This window comes from Copadichromis virginalis, linkage group LG18 (assembly GCF_057382275.1).
Source record: "Copadichromis virginalis isolate Kocher_CV1m ecotype Utaka linkage group LG18, C_Virginalis_male_GT1.1, whole genome shotgun sequence".
Classification (NCBI taxonomy): Eukaryota; Metazoa; Chordata; class Actinopteri; order Cichliformes; family Cichlidae; genus Copadichromis; species Copadichromis virginalis.
In genome coordinates, this window is record NC_140635.1 from 31515247 (window position 1) to 31538638 (window position 23392).

Genomic DNA, 23392 nt, shown 5'->3' on the forward strand with positions numbered 1-23392 from the left:
ACACTTTTAAAGTAGCTTTGCATGATATACGAAACAAAAAAGTCCTGCCTTTTTCTGATCGGCTGTTTTGTACAGCAGGAGGGTGGGAGGAGCTTCCTCACAGTTCATGAAGCTAAAGTGACCTTATTAGGCATATCCTCTTTCACTGACGTCATACAGAGCCAAGAGTGGAAAGACAAAAAATGCCTAGATTGCCCATTTAGAGCAGTTTGAAGCCCGAGCTCTTAGCCCAAAGTGATTACTTGCATACATATTGAGCACAATATGTGAAATTATGTCTGCGTTTAACATAAACATCCACAGTTTTAACTCTATATCTTTGATAGAGAATAGGAAAAAGTAGGCAAGGCAAGGCAAGTTTATTTGTATAGCACAATTCAACAACAAGGTGATTCAAAGTGCTTTACAGAGACATTAGAAACAAAAACAAATAAAAAGCATGATTTAAAATTGATTAAAACAAGCAAACAAACAAACTAACTAATTAACAAACAAACAAACAAACAAAACAGTATATGAAATCAAAACAGATAAAATCAGAACAGTAGATAAAATCTGTAGTTAAATGTAAGTTTTGAAATTTAAGCTTAAAAGTGTGGATTTGGTGCTTTATTCAAATGCAGCTGAGAACAGGTGAGGCTTCAACCTGGATTTAAATAAACTGAGTGTTTCAGCTGATCTGAGGCTTTCTGGGAGTTTGTTCCAGATATAAGGAGCATAAAAGCTGAATGCAGCTTCTCTGTGTCTGGTTCTGACTCTGGGAACTGATAAAAGACCGGATCCAGATGACCTGAGGGATCTGGAAGGTTCATACTGGGTCAGGAGGTCACTGATGTATTTTGGTCCTAAACCATTCAGAGCTTTATAGACCAGCATCAGAACTTTAAAGTCTATCCTCTGACGGACAGGCAGCCAGTGTAAAGACCTCAGAGCTGGACTGATGTGGTCCACTTTTTTGGTCTTAGTGAGGACTCGAGCAGCGGAGTTCTGAATGAGCTGTAGTTGTCTGACTGATTTTTTTAGGTAGACCTGTAAAGATGCTGTTACAGTAGTCAAGCCTAGAGATGGACCGATCCGATATTACGTATCGGTATCGGTCCGATACTGACCTAAATTACTGGATCGGATATCGGAGAAAAATAAAAAATGTAATCCGATCCATTAAATATCACGAAAGCACCTCACAAAACTTGCAACACGCCGTAACTCACCTCAGAACGTTAGCAGTCGGAGCAGTATGCGTCACGTGATAGAGCGGCTGTGGCATGCGGGACCTGTCGGTGGTCTGGATAGCATTTGGAGCTTCGCTAGCAACCTGGCATTTCATCTCCGACAAAGTTATCCCCGAGAGAAGTAAAGCAAGTGTGTAAGTCCATCTCTGAATGTTTGTAAAGCATTCCCACGTTAAGCTTAACGAGCGACTGCCTCTCGCTCTCCGGCTGCTACTTCAATCGTGAAACTGCTTAAATGATCAGCTGATCGGCTTTTCTGTCGCGAGTCTGTCTCTCTTGTTTGTTTTTGGTCCACTTTGCACCAGAAAGAGGAAACCAGCGGCTGAACAACAGCAGCATGTTTAAGCTTGATCAGCTGTTGTTAGAATGTATTTAATATTACTTTCTACTCCAGGATCTTTTTCTACGTAGCTGACGGCTGGTAACTGTGCGGGGGCGGATCTAGCAAAGTTTAGCCAGGGGGGCCGATAGGGCATTAACTGGGAAAAGGGGGCACAAAGACATACTTTTCTTTCTTATTCTCATTTAAAATGTCTAGCTTTTAATAAATAATTATCTGACACACAAAGTTTTAATTTGATGTAAAATGAATAGAAGTCAATTACTGTATATAGTGACTATTAAGTCTAATATATATACCCTAGTAAGCTATAGTACTTTTTACTTTGGGAAGGTACCATCTGTGCAGTCTGCAATTTTGTTGAAGAAAGATGTTGAATCTATTTAATATTTCTTGAAAAAGAATTGATTTCTGTGCATTTTTTTTCCACACTGCATCAAATTAAGGTTGATTACGTCGATTAAGCATCATGAGGTGGAGCGTGAGGGGTGGTTCCCTATTTTTTATTTATTTATTTTTGTTGTTGCTGGGAGTTGGAACCCTATTAGTTAGGTTGCTTAATATTTACGCTAAGTACTCTTTAAAATACCAGAATAGGGAGGATGGTGTAGGTCTAAGTTTATTAGATTGATCAGTATTGCTGAACTATGAAATATTTTTTTTGTATACAGGTATAACAGAATAGCTTTAGTGTAGTTGTTGTTTTAAACTTGAGTATGAACTTGCAGACTTGCAAAATGCAGCAAGATATTTTAAAAAACAGTTTTGTTGATTAAAAAACACTATATCGGATTCATATCGGTATCGGCAGATATCCAAATTTATGATATCGGTATCGGTATCGGACATAAAAAAGTGGTATCGTGCCATCTCTAGTCAAGCCTACTAAAGACGAATGCATGGACTAGTTTTTCCAGGTCCTGTTGAGACATCAGATCTTTTATCCTTGATATATTCTTGAGGTGATAGTAAGCTGATTTTTTTATTGTCTTAATGTGTTTTTCTAAGTTTAGGTCTGCATCCATCACTACACCCAAATTTCTCGCCTGGTTTGTGGTTTTTAGGTGTATAGATTGAAGTTCTCTGGTGACCTGTAATCGTTTTTCTGTGGAGTCATTAACCAGTCATTAATTTCCTCGATGCATTTACCAAGAGCCTGTACAGGGCCTCGGTCTCCTGGTGACATTGTGATATATATTTGTGTGTCATCTGCATAGCTATGATAGTTTATTTTGTTTTTCTTTATAATCTGTGCCAGTGGGAGCATGTAAATGTTAAACAGAAAGGGTCCCAAGATGGAACCTTGGGGAACTCCATATGTGATACTTGTCTGCTCAGATGTGAAGTTAGAATTAGAATAGAATAGAATTCAACTTTATTGTCATTGCACATGCACAGGTACAGGGCAACGAAATGCAGTTTGCATCCATCCAGAAGTGCTTTAGTGATATAGATATATTACAATATATATTAGCAATAATATAGATATGTGAGTATATTACAGAAATGGGTCTATTATGGTATGTTATAATGTACACGGTATGAAGTATGTTGTGAATATTCTATAACTATAAGTATGTACAGGCTGTAGTGAGTACAAGCTATGTACAGGATATGAACAGGATATAAATATGAAAAACTATACAGAAATCTGAGATATACAGCTATACAGAAATGGGAACTATGTAAGTTGTAAACAGTTGTAGGGTTAAAAATTATCGAATGTACAGAATGATTATTTACACAGAGCTATACAGTAGTGCAGTTAAGATAAGTGAGATATAATTCCTACAGAGGCTATATAAAGTGCTGGTGGTTGTGAGTGGTGGTTCAGTCCATGTTATTATTGTGTGTTTGAGGGTACGGTTGTCCATTGTGGGTGTGTGTATGTTCAGTCCATGTGTTAACGTGGGTCAGATGTCAGGAGGCAGAGTTCAGGAGTCTGACAGCTGTGGGGAAGGAGCTGTTCCGGTACCAGGTGGTCTTAGTCCGGACTCTTCACCCTCCTGCCCTCTTCACCCTCTGAGTCAGCCCAAAGTTGCCCAGAGTGTTACTCAGGTCTTTAGTCCCTTTGTTCTGAGGGTTGTCCACATGGATGTTAAAATCCCCAACAATAATTACATAGTCGAAATCAACACAGATCACAGACAGCAGTTCACTGAGGTCATTAAAAACGTCTGTGCAGTATTTGGGAGGCCTGTAAACATTAAGAAACACAACTTTGGATGGGGCCTTCAGCTGTAAAGCCACATATTCAAAAGACTGAAAACTTCCAGGAGATAGTTGCTTACATTGAAATGATTCATTAAATAAGACAGCAACCCCTCCTCCTCTCCTGCTCACCCTGGCCTCACTGATAAAACTGTAGTTAGGAGGGGTCGTCTCGATGAGAACAGCTCCACTGTTATTTTGGTCCAACCAAGTTTCAGTTAAAAACATAAAATCAAGGCTGTGCTCAGTGATTAAATCATTAATTAAAAATGTTTTCCCAGCTAAAGATCTAACGTTTAATAAAGCCAACTTAAGTGTTTTAGAGGTATTACTTGTCCCCTCATGTTTGGGAGCAGTCTGTGGCACACAAGGTATGTTTACTATATTTAAAGATCTTTTAGAGTGCAGATCTCTGTGTTTTGACCAGGCCACATGTCTCCTTCTGTCACCTAAAAGTACAGAAATTTTAAAACCTTCTAGTAAACAGGGTCCCAGCTTCTCCTGGGAAAAGTCACCACTGCCATAATCCTCGCAGCCCGGACCCTCCACACATCACACATCAGACTGTGGAGACAGGGCATGAAGGTGGTAAGGAGGAACTAAGGGGGGCGAGGCTGGGCAATGTGACTTTAATTGCTCTGTTGAGGGTGGGGCTCGATGGCCCCTTTAAACAAAATATCACATTTTCTATTAATAAGCGTTTGTTGGTTTGGTCCTACTTGTTGAAGTAGTGAGATTGTATAGGATCACATACATTTGTAAAAGCTTTCAGAAATCCTAAGTAGATGTTAGCACTACTTAGACTGCAAAAGTCATTGAGAGAAGCAGCTTTAATGGAATTTGGCATCCAGCTATAAAGCCAGAGCCATTTTCACTTAGTTAAAAAGCATTACACTTTATTTTACTTATTTAATTTCATTAACTTTGTGATCCTTCACACCAATATATACATACATACATACATACATTTTGTATGTATACATTAAAAAAAACAAACCAACAACAACAGTGTAACAAACACATGCTTAAACACTCCTACACCCTTCTGTGGGATGATCTGCTGACAGCAAAACCTAATTAACTTAATGTCTTAAATGGAGTCATGATAGTTTCAAAGCCTGACACACAGGGGAGTGAGCTGCAGCAGTACACTGAGACGTGGAGCCCATTGCTGGGCATTTTGGCTACAAACTGATGTTTTCCTTAATTTAGCTTTGGAGGTCTGCCATCCATTAAAGTGGCTTGGCTGAACTTGATCGATCCTGATAAGGAGACCTGGCACACGGTGTCTGATATACAGTAGCGTGTGTGTGTGTGTGTGTGTGTGTGTGTGTGTGTGTGTGTGTGTGTGTGTGTGTGTGTGTGTGTGTGTGTGTGTGTGTGTGTGTGTGTGTGTGTGCAACAGGCCAAATCCAGAGCCAGCAAAATTGATCTGACACCTTGCTAGCTTGAGAGTAGATGGCCACAGCTTTGCCTTGTCAATCTGGAAAGAGAGAAAAACACAGTACAGCACTGCGGATAGAGCTCCAACACTCGGGCTAAACACAGTGTTTTGACAGCAGGGTTGTGTTATATATCGGTTTTCGAAGAGAACTTGTCTGGACAGCAGCATCAGGGACACAAATTCCCTGTGGAAATGATGGAAATAAAACGTCGTGCTTCAGTGCAGCAGCTTGGGAAGCATTTTCCCTTAAAGTATCCTCTTTTTGCTTCTATAACCAGCAGATGAGAGAGCATGCCAGCACGGGTTACGTGAATGATTTGTAACAAAGTTGAAGTACTCAGTCCATTATAAGACAAAACCTCAATTCCTGCAGAGAGAAAGGCTCTGCAGTCTTTTTTTATAAATGGCCTCTGAACAGCTATCCCATAGGGAGGTTTTGTCTATTGACAGCCGCACTTATTTATAGCTCTTGACAGGCTCAATATTTCGGCCCTTGATATCCGGAGAAGCTTGCTTGGTGCTCGGCAGAAACAGATGACTGATTGCGACTGAAGAGCTGCTCTCTCAGGCTCTTTATAGTCATGTAAAGGACTTTTATTCTGCTCGAAGGAAGGTTCAAATGCCCCTACAGCACTAGAAGAGAGATGTATCACAGCCAGGCATTTGTGACATCGTGTTTGTCGAGAAACATTTCAATCTACGTCTGTTTGCGAGAAATCCCAAATGATCAGAATAGTTGGAGAGTTTTAGCGGGCGTATTAGCTATCTGCCAAGAGCAATACACACACATATACATATAGATACTTGTAGTGATGTTATCTGTCTGTGGGCATTTCACAGAGTGCTCTGGAAAGACTGGCTGGTCTCACACAGAGAACCAACATGTCTTCCTCCTCGCCTCTCATTTAACTTTTGGCCCCAAGTCAAAATGGCCGTCTCCCATACTGGCAGACTAGAGAGTCAATCTGACCAATTTAGTGGGTCACAGGAGACTTCTGCTTCTCCCTCCCTCCTCCTCCTCCCCCCTCTCCGACCATTTGTTTGGAGCATGTGGACGGGGTAACAGAAATGGCGAGCTGCTCCTCATCCTGCTGTGCTTTAATCACTCGCTTCAAAGGCTCTCGTGTTCCTTTCTTGATGGCAGAAGGGAGGAAAATGAAGCTCTGCTCTACCTTGCCTGAATTCCTGTACATCAGAACCAGACAAGACGATATCTCCCGTCACCTTCACTGTCCTAGCTCCAGTTTGGCATCTCACGCTGTGCTTTTTTCATTTAAAAAAAGAGCAGAATTTCACTAAAAAATATTATCGCTCTTAGCCAGACGTAGAGCCCTGCTTCCTGTTGGTGTTATTTTCCTTGCCGATTGCAATCTGGTGTAGCACTGCTGGAAAGCAGCGTTATTTTGTTTGCAACTGCAAAAAGTTGATTTTTTTCTCCTTCTTCTTCTGCGTAAGAACGCGCATGCTCTGACAGAGAGCCAAGAAATCCGACTTTGTGACCTAAGTGCTAACACACACAGACACCTCACATCGTACGTGTTTCCTTTTTGTTTAAGGATGAAATCACCAGACCTCTAATATCCTCAGGCGTAAATGAGGAAATAGATTTGGCAACAACAAGTGACCATTACAAAAGTGAGCACTTTTCTCATCTTGATCAAGTTTGGTTAACTTGGGAGGACAAAAACCTCCTGTTTAAATATGTGTTCTCTTGTGGGCCGAGAAAGCAAGCTATAAACACATTTAACTTAATATGGTGAACCTGGTTGGCAAACAATTTACGTACCCGTTCTGTAGGTGGCAAATCTGTTCACTATTAAGATCATGTTTCTGGCCAGCTGGGTAATGTCCAATAGACTGTGTTATTTCTGTTTGTGATGTCCCAACAACTAGATGGAGTACACCTGTGGCACAGAAAGATAAACCACAAGCTTAGATAACTTCAAACCACTGAAAAACTATCAACTTTACATTAAAGAGGAACTTTAATGAGACTGAAGAAGTCACTTGGATGTGTGATGAAACGTTTCTCCCACTGAAAACTACGTCCAGATGAACAGAATCAACCTTTTGGGATTTACTTACCTGGAAGATTGAAAGTGCCCCAAGACAGGAGCTCTAATGAGCTTGTGGACTATCAGTTTGAAGCACAAAACTTAGCAATTTAGGCCATATTTGAATGAGAGGACAGACCTTGGGAATTGTAATCTAAGATTAGCACTGATGAGCTAGGTTCTTGGGATAGGTTTATTCTTAGATATCTGTGATATTAAATGTGATAGAGCTTGCCAAGCCTTAGAATAAAACATACTTACTTGCTAAAAATGAACAGATGTGTTTTTGTACAATCAGATGTTGTGACTGTGCCCCTAATCATACACAATGCTATCCTTATTGTGGTTTAAATGGGTGAGTTGTGTTTAAAAAAAAGTTTTGAGACCAGACTGTACATGTTCGTGCTGTGAAGTTGGACATTTTAACACTGGAGTCTTGAGGGGATTGACCTGCTTATGGAGCCAGCCTCAAGTGGCCATTAGAGGAACTGCAGTTTTTTTTTGCACCTCCTCATTAGCTTCGTTTTGCAGCTAATAAGATTGGAGCTTATTTAACGCCAAAGAGAGCTCCACATACAGGTAAGTTTATCGCCTAGTAGGTCTATCACTGCGATCGACTCCTTGTGCTTCTCCAAAGTCGTCAAAGGTTAGGATTTGGATTAACTGCCTTGCTTAAACCACCCCCAACAGGATGGTCTCTGACTTGCAGAGATGCTGAGACCCTGGGTTGAAGAATTCCCTGTCATCTCATTACCTGATCCTGGCCCGCATTATGCAGTACATAGCCTCTGTATAAGTCACAGTGTTCAGCATTATCCCAAGGCTGTTGACATTTTCAACCCGTTCATTTCTCTCCTCTCTTGAGATATGAGATACAGCCAAGTTAGATAGTACCTGGACAAAGCAGCAACAGTTAGCTATTGTTCCAGCATAATGCGTAATTAAGTCAAACTCATGTGACTGGGCAAGATAAAGCACGTAGTTACAAAGCACACTGGGGTCCTCCATCTTTGAGCTCAGACTGTAATTAAAGGGCTACAATAGCCATTCTGGGATGTGCTTGGTCTTTTCCCCTGGCTGGCTGATGGGCTGCCTGAATGCCACCAAGGGTAACTGGAAATTTATGCTAAAAGTTCAGTTCAAGAAGATCCATCGCTGAATTCAGCATGGCTCTGTGTGCTTATCTGTTAATTTTCTTAACAAATCTCAATATGATGAAATGCTATTTAATGTATTCTGTTGAAACAAAGTATCACATGTTTATGTATCAAACATAACATGTGATACTCAGATTAACACTTACAAAAGCCTTGCACATTGACCGACCTCCCCCTTTCTGTTGGATTGTTTTACTCCTTATAAAAAGGATGTTCTTCATCTTTGCATTATCTTAAAAAAACAAGCATTATCACGGTGCAGCTCCACTGAGACTATCAGCTATATTTAATTCCATCAGTGACCTGTACCACTGAAAGCTCCTGCTATCTTTCTAATCAAATTTCACCTAATAGCTTCAGTAATAGAGTGGATTGGACCAAAGTGGCCACAGTCAATATGCCTATAATAAATGTATAAAATGACATTATGGAAAGAACGTGGAAATGTGAAAAGAGTCACTCAGAGTTTTCTAACTTGTTATTTTGCAGTGCTGGCTATGTATTCTTGAAAAGGGTAAGTTAAACCCAAGGTCCTACAGCAGAAACAGAATGCTGTTATCACAAGGAAAACAGTTTACAGATGTTTTTCATGTCTCATGGCTCCTGCTGTTATCCTCCAGTCATACCCAGTTTCTTCATAAGTAGTATTTGGCTTATCTGGCTTATTGCAAATGTCTTATTGTAAAATAGCCTAAAATGAAGAGTCACCAGTAAAACAGTTGGTTGATGAATTATGGGTTGTTTGATGTTGGGTCAATACAGAAGGTCATGGTTATTTAAAGTACAGTACATAAAGCATGTCAACTGCACAGACTCATAGTGAGCTAATTCATCTAATCCCCAAAAGTGACAAATGGACAAGAACAGGATTTAATAGTCAGAAGTCACTATAAATAATTTACTTCAAAATGGGTTTCTTTTTTAACATTTAATTAAAAGCTACTGATTACATAAAGTTTTATCTGGATTGCAGACTGTATCTTCAAAGCTGTAGTTACGACTCCATAGAGAATGATCACACAGCTCTACAATCCCAGGCAGCTTGGTGTAGCTTTGATGGCCCGTTTTATCATCATTTATCATTTCCATTATGGAGTAACTTACCATAAATATTTTTGCTGATGTATTGTCAGCCATTGTTGCCATTTACTATATAAAATCAGTTTAAAACATATATACCCTAAACCATTCTTTTGTCATATAGATGCAATATGTTCACTTGAAAATATAATTTTGTATTAACTTTAAAATTGTTGGCTTTATAGCATCTAGAAAAGCTGCTTTTTGGATCATTTACATTGCAGTAAAAATAGGATGGCAACCTCTTTGCAACTAGGAAAAGTCAGTGGTTGTTTGCATTAGGAAACTTGACTCAATTTGTTGCCAACTGGTTGTGTTCATGTTATATTCCTATATACACCACTATATTTCGAGAAATATAACTATGAGGTTCTGGTTGGACTCTGAATATAATTAGTTCTTATGAATGTGAATTTGTATGTAGATTAAATTTGTAATTTTTGCCAGAGTTAATTGGTGTATTTAGAGCCCCACCAATACAGAATTTTTAAGATGAATACAGATATTTGGTGATTTAAAAATTTGATATATCACCTCTCATTTTTTTTTTCTTTTACACATATACAGCATAAACAAATTGGCTGTAGTAGTTTTAGTATTCAGTCACTTTTATTTTTTTTTTGATTGCTGAGATTTTGCAAAAGCTACCTTATGTGTGACTGGGTGAAATATAGAAATCTAAACACCATACTCAACCACGATAGCCAGGTCCAACATAGTAATCCAGAATAGCTTTACTTGCCATCACATTAAAGTGACTGCTGAGTCCACACGTTTCAGTGAATGCCGTATATACATCAAGTCTCTTTACTGATTTATTCTCCTTCATTTGATCGCTTACACCATTCTGAAATGTTTGAAATGATTTTTACCTCATTTTGTGGCACAAATTAATAATAATAATAATAATAATGGATTGCATTTATATAGTGCTTTTCGGGGCCCTCAAAGTGCGTTACAATTCCACTATTCATTCACTCTCACATTCACACACTGGTGGAGGCAAGCTACAGTTGTAGCCACAGCTGCCCTGGGGCAGACTGACAGAAGCGAGGCTGCCATATCGCGCCATCGGTTAATATTAGTATCAGTGTGGGGGGGAGGTTTTGACAGAAAAAGTACACATTACTGCCAAAAATACATCAATATGTGTAAAGCACAGTCAAGTAGCAGTGACTGATGGCCATACGAATAAAGAGAATGAATATCGATGAGGTTTTCGGGAATAACAAAGCAAGTCCGCTCTTTTCTTCTCTTGATGATTAAGGGAAAACTTTGACACATTTTGATGCAAATTCTCACTTTCTTTCAATGACCATAAGCTTTGCAAAAGTGCTGCATCATAGCTGTGGAGATTGTAAATCAAATTGCACAAGATTTAAACAAAGCAGTTAAAGATAACTATGAATCTCACGGATGACAACCCATGATTAATGTCGATTGAAATTTATGCAAAAGTAATCTACGTTTGTAAAAGCCATCCCCTTTGTTTTTATTATAAAAGCCTTTCACTTTGCTTTTGTTTGTTTTTTAAGTAATGTCTGTAAAATGGCCCTGAGTAAATTAATAACCACAGTGTGGCTTCAGCTTTTGAATCTAAATCAGCGCTGACACAAGCTGCACTATTGTTTGATGGTTTCCAAGAGTGAAAAAGGCCTTTGCTTTCCTTTATGGGTGGCTCTATTATCTAACTGCTCTGTCTACAAGAGGACCGGCATTGTGGTCAGCACAGATAACAGATAATATGGAACGCATGGAAATAGATGGATTATATGGACAGGGTTTAGAATGTGTTTATTGGGTGGATAAAATGATGGGATTTTCATTGCTTGGCATTCGCTCTTTTAAGCCCCTCTCATTGGATTTAACAGAGCTCTCTCCTCTTTCTCTGCCTGTGTCCATCATCTTCTGTCTTTCCTCTTCAGATCTTTGTATTGCATTATATTACACCCTTCATTTTCTGCCTCTCTGTGTATCTCTTTCATGTTTTCTCTCGCTGTTTGTGTATCATGTTGCTTCTCTCAGTCGTCCTCTGTTCTTTCTTAATGCAGCAGTCCAGTCAGTCAGAGAGATTACATGGTTAGAGAGCAGTGGATTTATGACATTACCTGTTGTTTTTTAGACCCAAATAGCCAAAATGCATCCTTTAAAGCATCTGAAAATATCAGGTCACATTGTACAACGAGAGTTGATCATTATTTAAAATTACAAAATGACAGAGTGGTACACTTCCCATCTGTTCTTTCATCCAAGTGAAAGTTCCAAGTGGGGCTTTTAACTAAAATTGTCATAGCTAGGCTCAAGTGTTGGAATAGAGAGCTTTTACCTAACTTGCTATTTGCTTGATTTGAATTATAGCTCAAATTGTCCTCTTATTTTGACACACACGGGCCTACGTTCCCACTTATTGTAAGATTTGAATTATAGGCCTAAAATGGCAGCAGCTGTGACAGGTACTGTGGAATACAGCCTAATAGACTCATTTTAAAGTTAACTAGAACTTCTACAGCCCTTCAAAATTCAGACATTTTATGGTGGTTTTGTACTGGTTTTGAAGAATGCATTGTTAATATGCTTCCATACAGTATAATGTGAACCCTCAACATCTCATCTCTTACTTCACATGAGTACATTTAGAATTCTTAAAGAATTTTTGCTTATTTAAAGATCAATATTTGTATTTTTTCCACAAAGTTTTAGCTTCTCTTCTTGTAAGGCCACCTTTACTTTAAGCCAACTTTCTTCTAATTGGCTGTCCCTCATAAACAAATGGTTTAAACAGCAGTTGGGTTGTTGCATTACAGATATGGTGCTTTTCAAGTCCTACCTAGCCCACTGGTTATGAGGTAGCAGTGATTACTCGGGCACTGGCCTCACTGGTCCAAAACTCTGTTCTAGTAATCTACCTGTCACCCTTAAAACAGTTTTCCAAAAGGTAAACATTCACAGGCTTAAAATTGAGTTTGTTAAGTTGCATTTTAAGAAAATAAGGAGTAAATCCATGTCCTTTTGAAAAACGGGCAGTATAAAAAGTAGTCTGTTGTCTCTGGTCTAAAGTAGCAAGAGTCTCTCAAGATGTTGTCCCCTTTATGCGGCTTGTTGGAGCTATCCACAATACACTCAGTAAGTATTAACTCGACAGGTAACAGTGTGTATTTGTCCTGGTTTTGGAAATAAATGGCCTGGTAATTACTTCTAACTAATTAGTGTATCCAATCTTTCCAGTCAGGTTTTAGCCAAGCTTGTTGGGAATGAGAATGGAGCCTTTCTGCATTTGACTTTCACACTAGAGGGGAGGTTTGTCTCATGTTATAATCCTAATTTTACAAGGTCAGTTGTTCTTGCTTCTAAAAATAGCCTGGGGGGAATTTTGAGATAATCCGGTATTGTAGCTGAGCACTTTTGCAGTAAACAACATTGTCCTTAACTTCAGATCATTTCATGTCAGATTCTGTAATATCATTGTGTTTTGTGCTCACGCAGCAAAATTGTTGCTTTTTCATTGACATGTATAGTCTTGTGCTTTTTCTACACCCACAGTATATATATATCTAAGGCTAATGTTTAAGTTTGTAGTATTTAAGCTCTGTATGTAACACAAAACGAGCCACACTCACACGTGCACACACGCACTGTATCATTAGCACTGATGAAGTACTATGCAGTGACATGACCCGCAGCAGGTAAGATGATCACGCTGTCAATTAGTCTTCTTTTGCTCCACTAATTATACTGTCAAATTTCATTGATGCACAATAGAGATTCAATGGGAGACAAGCACCAGTTCTCTCTGTTTCCTGGGCCAGAAGGCACATGAACTGTTTCAGGTAGTGAACACTGACTAGATATAGCTGGTGGCAAGCAGCAGAAAGAACTGCAGAGGGAGAGATGAAGGATAGTTGCAGCTCAGGTGCACCATGTCATTTTCCATTAAAATCACACCACAGGCAAATTTCCAGGGGGCTGTTATAGTCACACATCAACATCTTAACAATGTCACTGTGATGTTAGCATTTACAGTCATGTGAAGAAAAAAAATAACAGGAAAGCTGTCTTGCACATTCCTGTGAAACACTAAATACACCCTCACTATTTCCATAGGAATTAAAAGTAGCAGCCAGGTACCGGTAATCAAAAGCAGCTGATTAACTGGTCATCGACACGTGTGGTTACTTCTATAAAAGCAGATGTTTTGCCATTTGTCTGGTCTGGAATATTCAGGTTAAGGTAATGGTACATCTAGACTCATTTACCATGTTAAATGTTACATTTCGTGATGTTACAATTAGAAAAAGACTGAACAGGTATGGCTTGTTTGGAGTTATTTCCGAGAGGAAGCCTCTTCTCTCTACAAAGAACATGGCAGCATGGATAAAATTTGCAAATCTGCATCAATCAAACCACAAGACTTATATATCCAAGTATTCTAGAGTCAAATGTGAGTCCATTTGTCTGACAGCTGAAATTGAGTCATGTAACAGCACTATGATCTCAAGTAGCCAGCAAATCTAATGGAACAGAATGGCTGAAATATAAATGCTGCAATGGCCTAGTCAAATGAATAAATGAATGCCCACTAATCTTAATGAACTGGAGCAACTTTGTAAAGAACAGTGGGCCAAAATTCTTGCACAACGATGCGGAACACTGATAAAGCTTCAATATTTATGCTGTTTTTGCTGCTGAAGTGGTTCTATGAGCTACTGAATGATGAGGTGTACTTAGTTTTTTAACTAGTTTATTAGTCTTTAAGCCTTTCACGCATAGTGTTCACTACAGTGGACAGCTATTCAAAGGCTGTTTTCTTGTATTTGTGACAGTGTCAATGGTATATTTGCACATAAACCACTACATTGGACACTGATGTGTCACCCCATACCCTGCCACCCACTCCAAAGGTGTTGTTGTCCACCTGAGCGGACGTGTAAAAAAGTCTTTGAAAAGTACATGTTTAAAAAAGAAGTTCAAAAATCTTTTTTTCATGCCTAAAGATGAATAAAAAGATGTAAGAGAAAAATCCTGATTAAGGTTGGCATAATTCATGCATGAAAGGGTTAAAAAACTTTCTTCATCACATGACTAGAAGTAAAAGCTATCTCTGTAGCCTAGCGTGGCTGTGAGAGTCTTGCTTACACAGCCTTAGGTTCGAATAATCTACGCGTCACCCTTCCCCGGCATGGTCTGCAATTCCACTGCTGGGGATGCGGACTCACCTGCATGGCATCCACAATCACGCCTAGCCGGCTTTAAAATCTGTACTGGGTCCTGAGATTGGGTTGTTGTTGGTGTGTGTGGCTGGGAGCCCCAAAGCTAAAGCCAAGTAGTGTTGAAACAGCAACCGAGTGAATAAAGTATATGCTGAAAAGCCTTAATGTGTGGACGGGTCTGCCGTGAGTTATTTACAATCACATTTCGACCCTGATTCATGATCGTGTGTTAGATTAAGGATTTTTAGATGCTAGTCTCATTGTGCATATTGTACTCCAAGATTGAGCTTTGATTCCGATTCCTTCGTTTAACTCATTACTTATCTCTGCTCCTGTCCTGATAATGAAGAATAAAGTTCTACATTTCACCCAATTCTGACAAAAATCCAACACCCTCTGGACTATTTTATATTCCAGCTTCAGCCCCGTGTTGATATAACCACTTGAAGCTAACACCACTTGGCCTCTTCCCTCAGTTTCCAGCAAGGTGTCTACATGAGCGCTCAGCTTGCATGGACTTTTACTTGCATCACATCTTGGCCATTGGTAAATAACACACATTCATCTCCACTCAGGCATATTCAAGAGCAGTGAGGCATCATTTTGACACCAACAAATGTAGGAAAAGTATGTGAGGACCAGCCTGCTCTACTCTTAAGAAAACATTGACTCAGTCTGTGTCATCAGTACTGCCTGTCGGAGCCCAGACCGGTCATAATAATCCTCATCATCCTGCCCCGTCAAAGGTGTTTGTCTGATATAAACACACTCCATCCTCCCAGATATGGGGCTTTAGTCTCTCTCTGCTTCCCTGCTTTGTGTAATGCATTTGTGTGCTTTGCGTGCTTCCAAGACTTGTGTCTGTGGAGGAGTGTTTGTGCAAGTGCATGGCTGTGTTTTTTTGGGATAATAACGTCTGATGGATGAGGAGTCTGCTATGCTGACAAAAGGCCCCATTAACATATACCGCTTGGCTCCCTCTCGCAATCCGTCATACACCACATACACCCACAGAAAATGCAGGTAATCAATGGGAAGATTTAATACCAGCCTGTCTCCTAAAAATTACGTTCCCATGCAGCTAGACTGTATTCCCAATTACGGTTTAAAGTAAAAGTATTGTCTCGCCAATAAAATACAATGTAATGTAATGCTCTACAAGCACTATTTAAACATAACAGTGTTGTAGATTATCTAAGGTTCAGCTATCAAGTGGAACCATCCTCTGTTTTTAATTAGTTTTATCTGACATTTTCACTTTTAAATTCAGTTTTCATTCACTGGTTAGTAGAGCTGGGCAATAGAACGATAAGAAAAAAAAGAACAGCCAATCCAAATTAAGTAGCGCAGAGCCGAACCAATTACAGCCGCAGCGTCACGTCACGTGACTTGTTATGTACAGTACAACTGCCAAGCCGCACATGTGTATTTGTTTGGGAAGCAGCCAGCGACCGTACCGCCCGGGTAATGGAGGAAATGAGTGTGCCGACTAGAGAAATCAACCGAGCGTGACCAAAGGTTACCGAAGAGAAAACAGATGATGGTTCCAATGCCGGAGAGATTGTCGAACGGAAGAGCCATAGAAGTTCCGTAGTGTGAAGGTATTTCGGCTATTTCAAGTCTGACAAAAAACAGAGTGGCGTGCACTGTAAATTGTGCTGAAAGCAAGTCTGGAAATACAATTGTCATGGCTACTGAACGGACCCACGCGCAGACAGTTCTTTCAAGGAAACAAAAAGGGGATTTATTTACAATAGGGATCACCTTAGTGCAAAATATATGTACAGTGAGTTGGGAGGGGGTCCAGGGCTCCAGGGAGAGAAGGGGGGGGGATCCACACACACGCTTCCTCTTCCACTCAGTCACCGCCACCGCTCCTCCGCACACACGCACTCCTCTTCAGCCGCACTCGCTCCAACACTCCACACACTGCCCCACTTGGACAGGTCCGGTGATTCGGTCCAGAATCTACAGACAGAAGGTCAAGGTTAGTTCCACAACATAAAACACGTGTAAGCGATTCTTCTTTGAATATGCCGCGAGCACGAACTCAGGTGGTTCGACGTTCCAGCGGTGAGCTGCTCTGTGCCACTGCCTTAAATAGCAGCTGGGGAAATCAGCCAGATCAGCCGCAGGTGGACACCATCCACAGGGGTGCGTGGGCCAAGAGTGAGAGCCCGTAATGAGCTCCACCCAGGCAGAGAGGAGGAGGAGAGACAAAAAACTAAAACTAACAACAAAACCTGTAGCCAGCGTGGGCCAACCAGAGAGACACGGGGACCGTGACAGTACCCCCCCCCTCAACGGGAGCCTCCCGGCGACCCACCAGGCTTATCCGGATGAAGGCGATGAAAGTCGGCAACCATCCCGGGATCCAACACAGCGGAGCGGGGAACCCAGCAACGTTCCTCAAGGCCATAACCCTCCCAGTCCACCAGATAGTGAAGACGCCTCCCGCGACGGCGAGAGTCCATGATGCGGGAGATCGTGTAGGCAGGGAGGCCACCAATGACCCGAGCGGGCGGAGGGGGCCTGGAAGGAGGGCACAATGGACTGGAGAGACACGGCTTAATCTGAGACACATGGAAGACATTGCGTATCTTCATGTTGCGCGGCAACTTAAGGCGAACAGAAACAGGGTTTATCAAAGCAGCAATTTCAAAAGGCCCGATGAAGGTTGAGGTGAGCTTCTTCGATTCGGCATGAACAGGAACGAAGCGTGTGGACAACCAAACCTTTTGACCGATGGTGTACTCAGGAGCGTGAGTGCGGCGCCGGTCAGCCAGACGTTTGTAGCGTTCTTTCGTGCGCAGCAAGGCCGCACGGGTGGCCCTCCAAACCCGGCGACACCTACGAAGGTGAAACTGGACCGAAGGGACAAAGTGCTCACCTTCCAGAGCAGGGAACAGAGGAGGCTGATACCCCAGGGAGGCCTCAAATGGAGATTGCCCTGTAGCTGAAGACGTCAGGTTGTTGTGGGCATATTCTACCCAGGGCAGTTGGTCGCTCCAGATGGTTTGGTTGGAAGCAACTATGCAGCGCAGAGCAGTCTCCAGCTCCTGGTTAGTGCGCTCAGTTTGTCCGTTGCTCTGTGGGTGGTAACCAGAGGAGAGACTGACCTTGGCTCCTAGCGCCGAGCAGAACTCCTTCCACACACGAGAGGTGAATTGCGGCCCACGATCCGAGACCACGTCCTCCGGGATGCCATGGAGGCGGAACACATGATGCGTGAGATGCCGAGCCGTCTCCAGGGCCGTCGGGAGCTTGGGGAGTGCAACAAAATGCGCAGCCTTTGAAAAGCGGTCAACAATAGTCATTATAGTGGTGTTACCTGCTGATTGTGGGAGGCCGGTAACAAAATCCACCGCAATATGGGACCACGGCCGAGACGGTGTGGGTAAAGGTAGCAGCAAGCCGGCCGGAGGTTGATGTCCCAGCTTGTTGCAGGCGCAGGTTGAACAGGCAGAGACGTACTCCCGAACGTCTCGTGATAATGTGGGCCACCAGAAGTAGCGCTGAAGGAAGGTGATCATTCTGTCTACTCCTGGGTGACATGTGAAGCGGGCAGTGTGAGCCCAATGCAGTACCTGAGACCGAGTGGCCGATGGAACAAAGAGCCGCCCCGCTGGTCCTCCTCCAGGGTCTGGTTCGGCCCGCTGAGCCTCACGAATGGCCGACTCGATTTCCCATGTTATGGCACCGATGGCACAAGCCGCTGGCAGGATAGGTTCAGGGTCCCGCCTCTCCTCAGACACCGAGAACTGACGTGATAGGGCGTCCGGCTTCACATTCCGCGAGCCCGGTCTGTAGGAGATTGAAAAGTTAAAACGGGTGAAAAAAAGAGACCACCTAGCCTGTCGGGCGTTTTGCTGTTTGCAGGTAAGCCAGGTTTTTGTGGTCTGTCCATACAATGAATGGCAGAGCTGTGCCCTCCAACCAGTGCCTCCATTCCTCCAAGGCCAGTTTTATAGCCAAGAGCTCCCGGTCTCCCACATCATAGTTGCGTTCAGCTGGGGAGAGACGGCGAGAGAAGAAGGCACAGGGCCGTAGCTTACCCTCCCGCTGCTGCGAGAGCATGGCGCCGACCCCCGAGTCGGAGGCATCCACCTCCACAATGAACTGGAGTCGCAAGTCGGGCTGGGCCAGGATGGGTGCAGTGGTGAATCGGTCCTTGAGCTGTGCGAAGGCCTTTTGGGCCGCCTGATCCCACTGAAAAGAGAACTTAGGAGAGGTTAAGCGGGTCAAAGGCAGAGCGATTTTACTGAAGTCCCTAATGAACCGGCGATAAAAGTTCGCAAAGCCGAGGAACTGCTGAAGCTGACGGCGATCAGTTGGTTCCGGCCATTCCACAACAGCTTTGATCTTGGCCGGATCCGGTTTGAGGTTACCCTGGTCAATTATGTAACCCAGGAACGCCACTGTTTGAACGTGGAATTCACATTTCTCCCCCTTTACAAAGAGTCTGTTCTCCAGCAGCCGCTGCAGGACCTGTTTCACATGGGTTACATGTTCGGTTTCAGTCTTAGAGAAAATCAGGATGTCGTCCAGATAGACGAAAACGAACCGATCTAGGAAATCACGGAGCACGTCGTTAACCAACGCTTGGAAGATGGCTGGAACGTTCTGTCATGGCTACTGAACGGACCCATGCGCAGACAGTTCTTTCAAGGAAACAAAAAGGGGATTTATTTACAATAGGGATCACCTTAGTGCAAAATATATGTACAGTGAGTTGGGAGGGGGTCCAGGGCTCCAGGGAGAGAAGGGGGGGGGGGATCCACACACACGCTTCCTCTTCCACTCAGTCACCGCCACCGCTCCTCCGCACACACGCACTCCTCTTCAGCCGCACTCGCTCCAACACTCCACACACTGCCCCACTTGGACAGGTCCGGTGATTCGGTCCAGAATCTACAGACAGAAGGTCAAGGTTAGTTCCACAACATAAAACACGTGTAAGCGATTCTTCTTTGAATATGCCGCGAGCACGAACTCAGGTGGTTCGACGTTCCAGCGGTGAGCTGCTCTGTGCCACTGCCTTAAATAGCAGCTGGGGAAATCAGCCAGATCAGCCGCAGGTGGACACCATCCACAGGGGTGCGTGGGCCAAGAGTGAGAGCCCGTAATGAGCTCCACCCAGGCAGAGAGGAGGAGGAGAGACAAAAGACTAAAACTAACAACAACAAAACCTGTAGCCAGCGTGGGCCAACCAGAGAGACACGGGGACCGTGACAACAATAAACTGGTGCATGCGCTACGTCCACACGTACCCGGGTATTTTTGAAAACGCAGATTTTTCTATGAGTTTGCACCTTTCGTCCACACGTAAACTGCGTTTTTGGTCACTGAAAACGAAGATTTTTGAAAACTCCGTTTTTGCATTTACGTGTGGACTAGAAAAACGGAGAAAACGCAGCGTCAAAGGTGTGCGCATTTTTTGACGTCACACTGTGCGCCACGTTATTGTTTCGGTGAAATGAATTTCTACAATACTGTTACTGTTAATTCTACTCTCCGCAGTGTTTAAATGCTTACATATACACACAGTTACTGTCCCTCCACACATACGACTCGGTTCTGCTTCTATGCCCCAGCTTTGTTTACTTTTTCCCACCGAGGCTTCTAGACTTCTGATTGGCCAACATTTCTGCACGGTTAGGAATCTAGCTCCACCTGCTGCTTTGGCATGTTCATAGCAGCGTTTTCCTTCATTTCTCCCTTTATGTGTGGATGGGATTATTTTTTAAAACGAAAACGGAAAGTCTCCGTTTTCAAAAATACCCGTGTACGTGTGGACGTAGCCTCAGTCTCTGACTGGAAGCGCTAATTCGTCATTCGGCTTTTGTCAGACTAAAGTAACTGTTAAAACTGTTTGAAAAGCTAAGCTATACAACAAGGAGAGATTGAGAATTTCCTTTTAGTTCTCAGTTTATTTGATATTGACAAAAGTTAGTCAATTTTGTCTGTTCTTCTGTAAAACAAACTAAGATTTATTTTTAGAATTAATATTTTGTTTCTAAGTGGAATTGACAATTTAGTCTGTTTCGTTTGTTCTATTTTTAAACTTAAACGCTTTAGCGGCTGCCTTTTGTGTAGTTTGCAATATTTGCCTTTATTTATCTGAAAAAGTCTCATGTTCCTTAAGTACATCTACCCTGTTGAACTTATTATGGGAAATAAATATTTAAATAAAAACAAGCTGCTGATTATTTCACATTTTACTTGTGAGCAACGGCACATTTAAATCTTACAAATATCGTTATTTGGCTTATATCGTGATATATATCGTTATCGCCTGAAATGGAAAAAAACATATCGTGATATGAAAAAATCTTATATCGCCCAGCTCTACTGGTTAGGTGTAGCCACCACAAGACGAATAGGTCATGGTTTGGGTTCAAACGTGCCCTTTCGGTGTTAACACCATTCGGGTTCCCAGCTCAATGAGCAGAAGAAGTGAGTAAGAACATGCATTTGCAGCCCAACTACTGGGTTGGGCTGCCTTTAACTCTTCATGAGCTTCAACAGCGTCACCTAGTTACTGCAGATTAGTCAGCCGCACATTTGTGATGGAACTCTCTCATTTCACCACGTCCCAAAGGTGCTCTTGAATTGAAATGTGGTGACTGTGGAGGCCATCTGAGTACAGTGAGCTCAGTGTCATGCTCAACAAACCTGGTTGAAATCATCTGAGCTTGTGAAGGCGTGTGTTATCCCATATTCTCATGGGTACACTGTGGCTATAAGGGTATGAGGTTTGATGGGGAGATTGATACCGCTTTGAATTCTGTATGCTAACAAGAAAACTAAAACCAGCAGATTATTTGCTGAGCAATTAGCTGAGGCCAGTTGGCAACTGTTTTAGGCTCCTTCCAGCCTTTGAGCTAAATTAGTCACTTACTGCTTCTAACTTCACCACAAAGACATGAAAGTCCATTTTCATAAGAAAAAATTGTGAAAAGTCATATCTCTTTGTATGTTTTTACATATTGTTAGTGTACACTATATTATAGTGTCATTATTTTACCGTTTTACCTTCCTTGTTAGAAGTAATTAGGAAGGGCAGGTTTAGAAATGAGTATATCAAATGGACAATTAAGGTTGAGTAGTTTGGTTAGTGAGGCAAATCTGACATACTTGGGCGTGTGCACTGCAGGGACAGTGGATGTACTGGACCTTTATCCTTTTTGATGTGGAATATGGAGCTGCCAGGCAGGCGCCAAAGAGAGACCACAGAGAAGCTTTGTGCATGTAGTGAGAGAGCTCATGTAGAGGGTTTGAATACTAGAGTTAGGATTAGAGGCAGATGATCCACTATGGAGTACCCTAAAGGGAGCAGCTGAAAGAAGGAGATCACAGTAATTTTAATTTTCAGGCTCAGAGGCACAGAGTAACCTTTGGGAATGTCAGTCTTATCAACAGGCGGTTGGTCATCCAGGAATTGAGGTGGATAAGGAACTTTTCCAAAAGTAGAACTTGAAGCCCTCGAGCTCGTTTCAGCAAACAGGCCTCAAAGGAGAATACAGGAAATCGGAATTACCAAGAGCCTTTAATCCTTGAGCAGGAAAAACAACTTGGAAATGATACTTTTACTCAGAGTAATAAAACAGTAACACTGTACTTAATACAGTACATGATGTGTAGTCACTCCACTTGTTTGCTCTACTGAGCCTGTAGCCTACTTACATGGGTAAATGTTATTATTTTGGTGTTATGTCACGTATTGACACAAACACAAGGGTTATTTAGTGTGTGTGGATTACAAAGGTTTAAATCTTGTTGATATTGATTTACACTGAACATCTTGGCAATCATAATACAATGGAGGTTTTCTGAATTTGTAAGATTAATAGGAATTTACGTGCTCTGGTGTCTAATGTCTTCTGACAAATATCACTGGTTGGGGAGTTGCAGAGAGAATATACAAGAGGAGTCTTCAAAGATTTATTGGACGTTGCTACAGTCGAAAGCTGTATAGAATTACTGTGTGTGTGTGTTTGTGTGTGTGTGTGTGTCACAACAAGAATACCACTGTAAGTAAACACTAAAAAACAGCAATATAGTTTCTCATATGTTTGTTTCAGGGTGCCAATCCACACAAAATCACAGGCAGAACCGCCTTTACATAGCCATCAAATATCCTGAATGAACTAGCAAACAAATCAACAAATTAAGTGCGTAAAAGGAGCTGACATGGTTGTGTACATGCTATGTAATGAAATTCAAGGAGCAAATATTACTTCTCTGCTACCTGGTAGGACAGAACAAGAGGGGAAATAACAGGAGAGAAGAGGAAATGAGTTTGCGTGAGACTTATAACCACGCACTTGTATGACAACTGAAACAGAAATGCGTAGGCCTGTCGGCATTGTTTGTTATATGTAACATTATGGCTGTGTTGAAACACTAAATGGGAGTCTGTGTGAAGATACGTTATTGGCTGCCAAGACAAAGCTGAAGACGGTCTGTAAACACAGTAAATGCACAGGGAATTTCAGGAGCAACGCCGACACTTGTGAGCAGCATTGGTACTCCGTGCTTTATCTGTTGGCACTACTGCGTACCAAATCAGTGCAGATGTGTATGGAATCTTATATTTTTTTTATTATTGTGTTTCACTGGTGCAGAAAAACAGGCAGACTTCTCTAGTCCTATTTGAACTGATGT

At 42.0% G+C, this 23392-nt stretch overlaps 1 protein-coding gene and 2 long non-coding RNA genes across 10 annotated transcripts in view; 1 reads left to right on the top strand and 2 right to left on the bottom strand.

Annotated features, from left to right (window-relative positions):
• The window catches only part of ctnnd2b (catenin (cadherin-associated protein), delta 2b), a 236594-nt gene that overhangs the window by 104188 nt on the left and 109014 nt on the right, over positions 1–23392 (top strand). The gene's annotated exons all lie outside the window — the stretch shown is intronic.
• LOC146688309 (uncharacterized) lies at positions 16455–16977 on the bottom strand. The gene is made up of 2 exons (XR_014916575.1): positions 16776–16977; positions 16455–16693 (listed from the first exon to the last, which is right to left on the bottom strand). It is a non-coding gene; the product is annotated as an uncharacterized LOC146688309 (long non-coding RNA).
• Positions 19396–19881, bottom strand: LOC146688310 (uncharacterized). Its single transcript, XR_014916576.1, has 2 exons — positions 19719–19881; positions 19396–19636 (listed from the first exon to the last, which is right to left on the bottom strand). It is a non-coding gene; the product is annotated as an uncharacterized LOC146688310 (long non-coding RNA).